The sequence below is a fragment of the Bos javanicus genome, chromosome 1, assembly GCF_032452875.1.
Source record: "Bos javanicus breed banteng chromosome 1, ARS-OSU_banteng_1.0, whole genome shotgun sequence".
Lineage (NCBI taxonomy): Eukaryota > Metazoa > Chordata > Mammalia > Artiodactyla > Bovidae > Bos > Bos javanicus.
In genome coordinates, this window is record NC_083868.1 from 39941791 (window position 1) to 39954781 (window position 12991).

Genomic DNA, 12991 nt, shown 5'->3' on the forward strand with positions numbered 1-12991 from the left:
GAATTATATTCCTCTCTGTGTATATATCACATTCTTTCAAAAATTATTTATCTTTTTGGCTGCACTGGGTCTTCACTGCTGCACGCAGGCTTTCTCTAGTTGCAGTGAATGGCAGCTGCTCTTCCCTGCAGTACACAGGTGGCAGCTTCACTTGTTGCAGAACATGGGCTCTGGGTGCATGGGCTTCAGCAGCTGCGGTTCATGGTCTCTAGACTGTGAGCTCAGTAGTTGTGGCTCATGGGGTTAGTTGCCCATGGCATGTGGAATCTTCCCGGACCAGGGACCTGTATCCCCTGCATTGGCAGGCTGATTCTCAACCACTGGGAAGGGTGGTTGGGAAGTTTTGTGTTTCACATTCTTAATGCATTCATCTATTGATGGACAATTAGGTTTTTTCCATATCTTGGCTATTGTGAAAAATGTTGCAGTGAACATGGAGTAGAGATATTTCTTCCAGGTAATGATTTTGTTTCTTTTGAAAATATACTCAAAAGTAAAGTTGCTAGACCATACGGTAGCTCTATTATTAATTTATTGAGAAGCCTCCATATTGTTTTCCATTGTGGCTGTACCAATTTATATCCCCAACAGCAGTGCACAAGGGTTCCCTTTTCTCTACATCTTCACCATCATTTTTCTCTGTTGTCTTTTTGATAATAGCACCCTAATGATGTGAGATAATATTTCATTATGGTATTGATTTGCATTTCCTGGCTGATTAGTGATGTTGAGAATCTTTTTATATACTCATTGGCCATTTACATGTCTTTTTGAGAAAAGTGTCTATTCATCCTAAGCCCATTTCAGGGGAGTTATTTTATATTTTTTGCTACCAAATTGTATAAGTTTCTTATATATTTTGGATACTAACCACTTAGAAGATGTGTTACAAATACCTTCCCCTATTCCATAGATTGCCTTTTCATTTTGTTGATGGTTTCCTTTGCTAAGCAGAAGCATTTTTTAGATTGATGTCTTCCCACTTCTTGTTTGCCTTAGCTTTTGGTGTTAAATCCAAAATAATCATTGACAAGACCAATGTTAAGAAACTTACCTCCTGTATTTGGATGTTACATATAAGGAAAACAATGATGAAATGATTGGTCTTCATGTCAGAAACATGACAATGAAAATTTTAAGGCTTTAGTAATAAATATATCAACTTAGAATTTTTATATAAGTATTTAAAATTACAGTAAACATCAAATTTGGGAAAGAATATATTCAGTACCATTATGTATGTGCAAGTGTGTAAAACAGCGTAGTCAGTTACAAAGAACTATGAGTGGTCTGAGACTTACCATAACTTGCAATTTAACATTTTAGAATTTTACTGTTTCTAGAATGCTAGCAGAAAATGTGAGATATTTGGGTCGTATATACTCTATTACTCATGGTACAGCAAGCAGCATAATAATTATGTTTTCATAAGTTTATTCTGACTACAGAGTGCCATTAAAACAGTGCAGAGAAAACCAAATGGATGGGCCCAGTGGGTTGTGTCACAACTGAGGAATTTATAGACTTAGAGAACTTAATTATTTTATAATGTACACTCAACTTGACTGACCCCTGCCCCTAAGGAAGTCATATTTTCATACTGTATAATTAATTAAGGGCATCCCTTGTGGCTCAGCTGGTAAAGAATCCTCCTGCAATGCGGGAGACCTGAGTTCAATCCCTGGGTTCGGGAGATCTCCTAGAGAAGGAAAAGGCTACCCATACCAGTATTCCGGCCTGGAGAATTCCATGGACTGCACAGTCCATGGGATCACAGAGTCAGACATGACTGAGCAACTTTCACTTCACATAATTAATGAATCTGGAAGGAGAGTATATGTGTGTGTGTATATATATATACATACACATGCACACACACACATATATACATACACATATATCTTAATATACATAAAGATATGTAAGATTATCTTAACAAAGGCTGTCATTGTCTTTGTTGGGAAAAAATGCAGAAATATGAGAAACCCATGGAGAACTATCTGAAACACCACTTTGAAAAATAATTCTATCAGTTTCTTAGGCCTAAACGTACATCTGCTTTATGACCAGCAATCCCAGTTCCAAGTATTTTATCAAAGAAAAATAAATACATATTCACAAAAAAACTTGCACAAGAATGTCAATAGCAAAATATGTGAGTAACATATATCACTCAGTAATAATTCAAGCAACTCAATTAAAAAGTGGGCAAAAGATTCAAACAGCATACACTTAATCCATAAGCCCATGAAAAGATTCTCTAAACCATTAGTCACTAGGAAATTACAAATTAAAACCACTATGGCTTACTTTCAGATACCCAATAGAATAACTAAAACAGGAATTTTTGAAAATACTGAAAATGCCAAGTGTTTGTAAGAATGGTGAGCAACTGTAACTCTCATACATTATTAGTGGGATATGAAATGATGCAGTCAGTCCCTTTGGGAAATAGTTGGGCAGTTTCTAATAATATTAAATATCCATTTATGGTAAAAGGTAATGGATATTTACCTTTGTCCTTAAGCATGATGTTGCAACACATTGGCGTTGAAAGCAAGGGGAAAATCAATAGAACAAGCCATATGTGTCTCTTTCCTGTTTAGGAAAAATAAATAAATGATTAAAACTTGTGTAAGACATTCCCCAGAAAGTTTTTGCTTATACCTTATTATCCAGAATTGTGCCACATGGCCCACCCCTATCAATCAGAAAGGCTTGGAAAGTCAGTATTTTACTACTACAGTGGAGGAGAAAATGAGATTTGGGCATTGGTGATAAAGCATAAAAGCACTGAAATTGTGGGGAAAATAGATTTTGCATCCAAGAGCACAGAGAATCTCATTCAAAATTTGTTTCCAGAACATTAAATACAATTATCATGATTTCTAAGGGAAATCCTTCCAGTTATATAAAATTTCTGTGTGTGTGTACATTAGAAAATGTTTGCCATGAATTGTTTCTTTTTCATCTTTTCAAAGAAAAGACAAGCCAAATTTCTACTCATGATTCTGTTAACAAGTGTTTAATACTGAATTTATTTAAAAATGGCCATAAATATAACAGTTCCATAAATATATTTCAACTTTAACTATGTTAAATGAGCCATTTTACATTCCTAGAGCTCATAGGAGGCTGAAATGCATGTTATGAGACAAATGAATTATATATAATATGAAAAAACATAGCTAATGTTCTAACCACCTACTATTTTGAACTTTTCATAGAGCAAGCAATTTTAAAATCATTTCAAAGATCATTATAGTAAGTTCATAAAATTATTCATAGATAACTAAATTTATATAATTTTGATATAAAGCAAAACAGACTGCTCTTATGAAATTAAAAAAATAACCAATTTGACTATGTATTCTATGGTCATTCTTCTAAATATAGCCTTTGTTTTCATACAAATCAGTCTTATAAGGGCTTGCAATCTATATGAAATAGTATATTCTGTTGCTTGACTTGTCAAGATAGATTGCCCTCCTAATTACTCAACAGACAGATAACATTGTTCCTCTTTTCACTTGTAGTCCATTGATGTGCAATTACCTGCTTTTCTCAAAATACACCACATTTTTTTACTTTTAAACATATTGTTCCTAGTGTCTCAATTTTCTTCTCTAATTTTACCTACAATGTTCTTTGCTAGTCAAATAAATTGATTCAAAAATTACTTCCTCTAAAGAACTTTTACTATCCCAATAATCTGGGTTTTGTTCCCTTCTCATAGTGTCCTTGCCTGGTGGCTCAGACAGTAAAGAATCTGCATCTGCCTGCAGTGTGGGAGACCTGGGTTTGATCTCTGGGTTGGGAAGATCCCCTGGAGAAGGGAATGGCTACCCACTCCAATAGTCTAGCCTGGAGAATTCCATGTGCAGAGGAGCTTGGCAGGCGACATTCATGGAGTTGCAAAGAGTCATACATAACTGACTTTCACTTTCATAGTGTCCTGCAGGCTCTGCATTGATCCCTTTCTGTTGCTTTATAATATTCCTTATTCTGAAATTTCTTAACGAGTAGATTGTGATGTTTTTATAGACATGCACTCTTTCCTTATTTTTTCCCCAGCACTTAAATGTCATGCTCTAATTATCATACCAACACAGTATATATTTACGAGAAAACCATTTAATCTTGTACATACATATACGATGGAGAAGGCAATGGTAACCCACTCCAGTATTCTTGCTTAAGAAATCCTAGGGTCAGAGGAGCCTGGTGGGCTACAGTCTATGGGATCGCAGAGTTGGACATGACTAAGAGAATAATGAGCAAGCAAGCGTGAATACATATATGAATTTATGAAGTCCAATCACAATTCTGGTACCTTCAGCTATCATCAGTATATTATTGGCTGGCTAAGGCCAAACTTATGATTCTGATTAAAACTTGGTGAAATCATGCTGAGTATCTGAGTAGGAATTTTTATTATAGAGCTAAGTATTATTGAAAACATTGATAGCCTCACTATTCTAGAGATTAGAAAGTAAACTCTTTACTCAACTAAATTTGTTAAACTCTTTCCACTTGGAAACATAAGAGACTTAAGATATTTTCCAACTAATCCCACAGTGTTCAAATAAAAATCTGAGCCTGTTACTTTACTTAGAAAAACATTCAGTAGTCTGATTACTTTTATGTGTCAGTTTGACTAAGTGATGCCTCAATAGCTTCTAAGTGTGTCTGTGAGGGTATTTCCAGAAGAGATTAGTATTTGATCATTAGACTAACTTGAGGAGATCACCCTCACTGAGAGTGAGCGTCATCCAAACTGCTGAGGGCCCAAATAGAACAGAAAGTCAGAGAAAGGGTGAATTTGTTCTCAGCTTGAGCTGAGACATCTGTCTTCTCCTGCCCTTGCATATCGGTTCTCCTGGTCCTCTGACTTTGAGATACGGATTGGGACTTAAACCACTGACTCCTGAGTTCTCAGACCTTTAAGTTTGGACTGGAGCTTTTCCATTGTCTTTCATTGCCTTCCAGTGTGCAAACAGCAGATCATGGGGCTTAGGTTTCATAAATGTGTGAGCCAATCCCTCATTATAAATTATCTTTCTATCTACCTACCTATGTACCCACCTATCTTGTATTGGTTCAGTTTATTTGGAAAAGTCTGGCTAATACAAGTAGTTTCCCTTAGCTTTTAGTGTAACAAGGCCCAAATGGTTCTCACCATACTTGCAGTAATTCTTTAGCTTTTTCTCAGTTCTAATTTTCTTCCTCCATTAGGGTTTTCACATATGCTCTCCCAACCTGCCTGTTTCCACTCCTGATGTCAATGTGTCATGTTTTTTAAAAATATCATCAATATGTTATACTTTCCTTCTGATCCTTATAATACCACAATTGTATGTTGAAGGTTAAGAATATCTTTATAGTATGGAAATTGCAGGAGGAGTCTTCCCCTAACCCAGAAGAGAAGTATAAAATACAGGGTAGGAAACAAACTCATCACTAGCTTGAGGGCATTATCGTAAGACTCCTCCATCCAGGGTCAGCCCCACTTTCGAAATCAGGAGAGAAGATCAGAGTATTAGTGTAGGAGATGAAAATAACATAAAGAGTTTGGGGGGAAAAGAGGATTATCTTAACCTACATTTTAAAAATCTTTCCTCTTCCATTTGACTACCTGATTTTGTCTTCTTATGCTATGTTAAAATATGTTAAACTATGCTCGGTACAAAATAGATAAGTTTAATTTTTTCAAACCTACATTTTGATTCAAGGAAAATGATTACTGATATCTGGCATCAAGTTGAGGTTAAAGAGGGAAGAAAGATCACATTTTTACATTCTTCTATACATATTTAACATATACATACATATATATGCTTATAAATATACACACATGCATATGTGTGCATGTATATGAATCATAATGTGAATCCAGCAGTTATATACATCATTCATGTAGCATCTAGCTATTTATCACTCGTGAATCTTACATACCTTTATCAATTTGAAACTTGCAAATGAAAATTGGTAGGGAAAACCAAAAAACAGGTGACAAGAGATTAAAATTGCTGGTTATTTTGCAAAATAAGGACTAATAGGAACAAAAACTGAGAACTTTAAATGATGGGAATAGAAATATCTTTAAGATCTAGAAGGAACAGTCATAAAAGAATGAATGTATGGTCAGTTTTAAATCAAGCCCCACTAGGTCTAAGATCAAGAAGAGGAACAACAAAATTTGTAATACTATACATATTTTGTTTAAGTATGAGATTAAAAAATATTGTGATATTTATGTGTACAATATCACATAATATCAATATGTGTACAGAATACTCCAATAATATAGAATTGCTTTACCTTTTTGATATAATTGTTATAAAAAAAAACAAACTATAGTGCATACTTTAAATCAAAGACATAATTTAATGGTGAAGAGGGGAAATCAGTTCAGTTCAGTTCAGTTCAGTTGTTCAGTCATGTCTGACTCTTTGAAACCGCATGGACCTGCAGCACACCAGCTTCCCTATCTATCTCCAACTTCCGGAGATTGCTCAAACTCATGTCCACTGAGTTGGTGATGCCATCCAACCATCTCATCCTCTGTTGTCCCCTTCTCCTTTCGCCTTCAATCTTTCCCAGCATCAGGGTCTTTTCAAATCAAACAGTTCTTCATTTCAGGTGGCAAAAGTATTGGAGCTTCAGCTTTAGCATCAGAACTTCCAATGAACATTCAGGACTGATTTCCTTTAGGATTGACTGGTTGAATCTCCTTGCAGTCCAAGGGAATCTCAAGAGTCTTCTCCAACACCACAGTTCAAAAGCATCATTTCTTCAGCACTCAGCTTTCTTCACAGTCCAACTCTCACATCCATACATGACCACTAGAAAAACCATAGCCTTGACTAGATGGACCTTTGTCAGCAATGTAATGTCTCTGCTTTTTAACATGCTGTCTAGGTTGATAATAGCTTTTCTTCCAAAGAGCAATCATATTTTAATTTCATGGCTGCTGTCACCATGTGCAGTGATTTTGGAGCCCAGAAAAATAAAGTCTGACACTGTTTCCACTGTTTCCCCATCTATTTCCCATGAAGTGATGGGACCAGATGCCATGATTTTAGTTTTCTGAATGTTGAGTTTTAAGTCAACTTTTTCACTCTCCTCTTTCACCTTCATCAAGAGGCTTTTAGTTGCTCTTCACTTTCTGCCATAAGGGTGGTGTCATCTGCATATCTGAGGTTATTGATATTTCTCCTGGCAATCTTGACTCCAGCTTGTGCTTCTTCCAGCCCAGCTTGTCTCATGATGTACTCTGCATAGAAGTTAAATAAGCAGGGTGACAATATACAGCCTTGATGTACTCCTTTGCCTACTTGGAATGAGTCTGCTGTTCCATGTCCAGTTCTAACTGTTGCTTCCTGACCTGCATACAAATTTCTCAAGGGGCAGGTCAGGTGGTCTGATATTCCCATCTCTTTCAGAATTTTCCACAGTTTATTGTGATCCACTATATCTGCTATATTTTTTTTTTTTTTTATTCTTCCAATTTTATTTTATTTTTAAACTTTACATAATTGTATTAGTTTTGCCAAATATCTTTATGTTAACGTGTCCATGCCTATATATAGCCCTAAATGTCTTGCTACCCAAGTTTTATATATGTAGTGTATATATATGTTTTATGTACATATACAGTTACACATACACATACATAGTTCAGCAGTAATCCTTTTTGTGTGCACAGAGCTGCAGCAGGACAATTGAACATGTAAGAGCTGTGCTTTTCTACCTAGTAATTGTAATTTAATAGAAGTATCTTGGGAACAGTTGAATGATTTGCAGTTGTTCTTTGTACTTATTTATTAATTTTAACTAATATATTTTTAAACAAAGGCAATTTACTCCAAAAATTAGACTTTTTTTTTTAACCAATATCTGTTTATGTAGTTTGACTTTTTCAGGATGGTCAATGCTTGCCTTTCTTTTAAAATGAAAATAATTTTAGGTACTCAATGTGTTTTAAATACCATCACCAACCATCCTTCTGCTGAGCACCTTTTCTTGAGATTAAAACTTCTGAATAATCACTCAGATATGGCAAAATTCAATTAAAGATAAACATGTCTAAAGGACAGCGTTAGCCTGGCATTTTACCTCTAATACTTTCCAATAGAATTTTCTTTGATAGGAAGGTGTTCTATAATCTGAAAATTCAGTGTGGTAGTTTGTGTGGTTTCTGTGATTTGAAATATGCCTGCTGCTGCTGCTAAGTCGCTTCAGTCGTGTCCGACTCTGTGCGACCCCATAGACGGCAGCCCACCAGGCTCCCCCGTCCCTGGGACTCTCCAGGCAAGAACACTGGAATGGGTTGCCATTTCCTTCTCCAATGCATGAAAGTGAAAAGTGAAAGCAAAGTTGCTCAGTCATGTCCGACTCTTCGCGACCCCATGGACTGCAGTTCACCAGGCTCCTCCGTCCATGGGATTTTCCAGGCAAGAGTACTGGAGTGGGGTGCCATTGCCTAGGGAGGTTTGAAATTTTAAATTTCAATTTAAACTGCTTTAAATTTAACTTAAAATTAATTAATACAAATTTAAATATAAGGGAATTCCCTGGTAGCTCAGTTAGTAAGGATCTGCCTGCAATGCAGGAGACCTCGTTTCGATCACTGGGTTGGGAAGATCTCCTGGAGAAGGAAATGGCAACCCACTCCAGTATTCTTGCCTGGAAAATTTCATGGACAGAGGAGCTGGGAGGGCCACAGTCCAAGGGGTCCAAAGCCCAAATTTAATTAATACAAATTTAAATATATGTAGCAGCACATGGCTTGTGGCAACCATATAGTAAAAACAGTCTATTCTAAAACTAAATAAAAAGTTTTTTGAAAGTCAGAGAACAAAAAAGCCAGCTTTATTTATGCTTTATTCCTTTACCTGACCTGTCATTCATCATTACTATTTATGGTACTGTTGTTCAGTCACTAAGTCATGTCCAACTCTTTGTGACCCCGTGGACTGTAGCACAAAGCTGCAATACTTTGGCCACATGATTCAAAGAACCAACTCCTTTATGTTATACTTACTTTTTTCCAGAATTGCACTTAGAAAGTATCCAATCATGAAAACATTGTATATGCCAGAGGAAGACTCTAGGCTAAGTAGCACTATTCCCCATTCCCCAAGACACACTCAGCATACATGAAAATACTTTTAGGGTGAAGATAAGCAACAAAACATGGGTGTGTCATATTTATGTCTGTGTGTTTAAGAAGTGGGTGTATCCATATATATGTGCATTTTATATGTTTTTGAGTCACTGACCAGATTTGCTGGTGCAAAGACTCCAGGAAAAAGATATTTGTGTAGGAAACTGAACAGGGATTGTCTTAAGATTGGAGAAAAAAACAATTTTGAATTGAAATGAAGTTGCAAAAAATATTTCAACTAGTACTACAGGGAACTCTGGGATTAGTGGGTAAGGTGGAAGATTGGAGAGAGGAAAAGAGAGTAATGTATTCATCCTTCAGTGTCATTCTACATTTGCACCCTGAAGTGGTATTATGTATTTCTTACCTTGGAAAAAATACATATGATTTCTTTATATGTAAATCATTTATATATATAAAAGATATAGGTAACATTTATCTTTCTTGGATATGCCAAAATATAGAATCTGGAAGGAATATCTAAACTAGTTTGAATGATTGTAAAATTAGCCTACAATAGTATACATCATAATGTTAAACCATTTAGTAAACTTAATTGCTTGACCATTTGGATGCAGCTTGCATGCATAAACGTATAGATGCATACCATTAGGATTCCTGGTTTTCACCCAGGCGGCCTGGGTTTGACCCCCAGTGTGGGAATGCCAACACCTTTTAGGCTTCCCTGGTGGCTCAGAGGCTAAAGCGTCTACCTGCAATGCAGGAGACCCGGTTTCGATCCCTGGATTGGGAAGATCCTCTGGAGAAGGAAATGGCAATCCACTCCAGTATTCTTGCCTGGAGAATCCCGTGGACAGAGGAGCCTGTTGGGTTACAGTCCACAGGGTCGCAAAGAGTTGGACACGACAGAGCAACTTCACACACACATAATATGATTGGGCTTTCCAAGTGGCATTAGTGGTAAAGAACCTGCCTGCTAATGCAGGACACAGAAGAGACCTAGGTTCGATCCCTGGGTAGGAAGATCCTCTGGAAGAGGGCAACCCACTCCAGTATTCCTGCCTGGAGAATACCATGGACAGAGGAGCTTAGCAGATTACAGTCCATGGGGTCAGAAAGAGTCAGACATGACTAAAGTGACTTAGCATACATGCATGCACATAATATTATTACATCAAGCAATATTTATTAAAAGGAGAAATTGGCTTTCACAATAGTTTATAGCAGTAGTGTATGTTCTGTATCTTCCTAACATATTTAAAATAAACTTTGAACTGTTAGAATAAAAATTATCACACACTCCTGGAAAACAATCAAAAGACAGGAAGAAGAACCTGAACTGTACTCATTCTAGAAATGAAGGAAATAAGTTATGATAATAAAATATCTTTGGTAACAGTCACATGTGAGGATCTTAGTCCATTGATTTTTTTTTTCACTTTTCAAAATTCTGTCAAATGTTCGACAAATACATATCAAATCTTAGATATCCTGTAGTTTACTTTAATGTGACTTTTTACTGGGGTTTCAATAATCATTATAAGATTTTTGTATCTATTCCAACCTAACATGTGGCAGGCTGAGTTATTCAAAAACAAACAGCAAGTCATTCTTCTCTTCCTAGATAGAGTACTTCTCATTTTTCAAAATCATATTCCAGCACACAGTAATGCAATCATCATGCTGAGACTGTCAGTAATAACCTTCACTACTTAAGTGGCTTCTTTGAACAGCTGCTCTGAAAGAATTTAAAATCCCATATTCCTCAAAAATAAAACAAATAATGACTATGACTATCGAAACATTGGAAATCTTAATGAGATATTGTATAAATACATTTACATGATATCATCAGTGTGTCAGCAAGGAGTGCCCATTTCTGTACATCACACATTCATTGTCTTTAAACTTTCTGGAAACATCAAAGATATGATGTGTTCTCTACAAATACATTCAAAAACATGTGAAATTTGAGCATATATTAAGAAATATTGAGCATGTTTTTCCATTCCATGTATCATTTCAATTTTTTATGCACCAGTGTTTCTGACATAAAACACTGTTATAAAATTATAGAAAACATGAAAATCTAAATTATGAATTTCAGACCAGTTACATTCAGTCACTCAGTTGTGTCTGACTCTATGTGACCCCATGGACTGCAGTTTGCCAGGCTTCCCTGCCCATCACCAGTTCCCAGACCTTGCTTGAACTCATGTCCATTGAGTTGGTGATGCCATCCTTCTATCTCATCCTCTGTAGTCCCCTTCACCTACTGCCTTCTGTCTTTCCCAGCATCAAGGTCTTTCCCAATGAGTCAGTTCTTCACATCAGCTGGCAAAATATTGGAGCTTTAGCTTCAGCATCAGTTCTTCCAATGAATATTCAGGACTGATCCTTTAGGATTGACTGGTTTGATCTTGCAGTCCAAGGGATTCTCAGGTTTTCTCCAACACCACAGTTGAAAAACATCAACTCTTTGGTGCTCAGCTTTATGGTCCAACTCTCACATCCATACATTACTACTGGAAAATCCATAGCTTTGACTAGCTGGGCCTTTGTCGGCAAACTAATGCATCTGCTTTTTAACATGCTGTCTAGGTTTGTCATAGCTTTTCTTCCAAGGAACAAACATCTTTTAATTTCATGGCTGCAGTCATCAACTGCAGTGATTTTGGAGTCTAAGAAAATAAAGTCTCTCAGTGTTTCCATTGCTTCCACATCTATTTGCCATGAATTGATGGGACTAGATGCAATAATTTTTGTTTTTTGAATGTTGAGTTTTAAGCCACCTTTTCCACTCTCCTCTTTCACTTTCATCAAGAGGCTCTTTAGTTCCTTTTTGCTTTCTGCCATAAACTTGGTGTCATCTGCGTATCTGATGTTATTGATATTTCTCCTGGCAATCTTGATTCCAGCTTGTGCTTTATCCAGTCCATCATTTTGTATGATGTACTCTGCATATAATTTAAATAAGCAGGGTGACAATATACAGCCTTGATGTACTCCTTTCCAATTTGGAACCAGTCCATTGTTCCATGTTTGGTTCTAATTGTTGCTTCTTGACCTGCATACAGATTTATCAGGAGACAGGTAAGGCGGTCTGGTATTTCCATCTTGAAGAATTTTCCAGTTTATTGTGATCCACACAGTCAAAGCCTTTAGCATAGTCCATGAAGCAGAAGTAGATCTTTCTCTGGAGTTCTCTTGCTTTTTCTATAATCCAATGGATGTTGGCAATTTGATGAATTTCAGACTTATGGAAAGTAATTTTTTTGTAACTCATTAACATTTTATATGGCTATTTTATGCCACAAATATCATATCAATTCATTTTTGCAAAAACATATAACTCATAGATTGACTAGCTTGATAAAAATTCAGAAAAGTGAAGGAAAAGAGATAAAAACTATTGAGCAATGTAAGTTAATGAACAAGAAACTCCTTTATGCTAGAAGGTAAATATTATAGAAAACAGTTTTCAGCTTTCTACTCAGTTCAATACAGTTTTTGTGTTGGTTAGATTCAATATGACCACATCATTGTGTTCATTTACTCAGTTGTGTCTGACTCTCTGCAACCACATGGACTGCAGCACATCAGGCTTCCTTTGCTATTTCTCAACCTCATGTCCATTGAGTTGATGATGACCACATCATATTTTTGCTTAATAATTCTGAATTACAGCAAACATGCACAATTATATTATCTTTGCAGTGTTAACCAAAGGATTTGGGATCCTCTTCAACTTAATGCGTTGTTGGAAAGATTCATTTTCTTGCATCTGGATAAAGCTTGCTTCAGGAAAGAGATTCTATCTTTTATCACTAAGCATTCTTTCAGAGGATCAACTGAATTGAT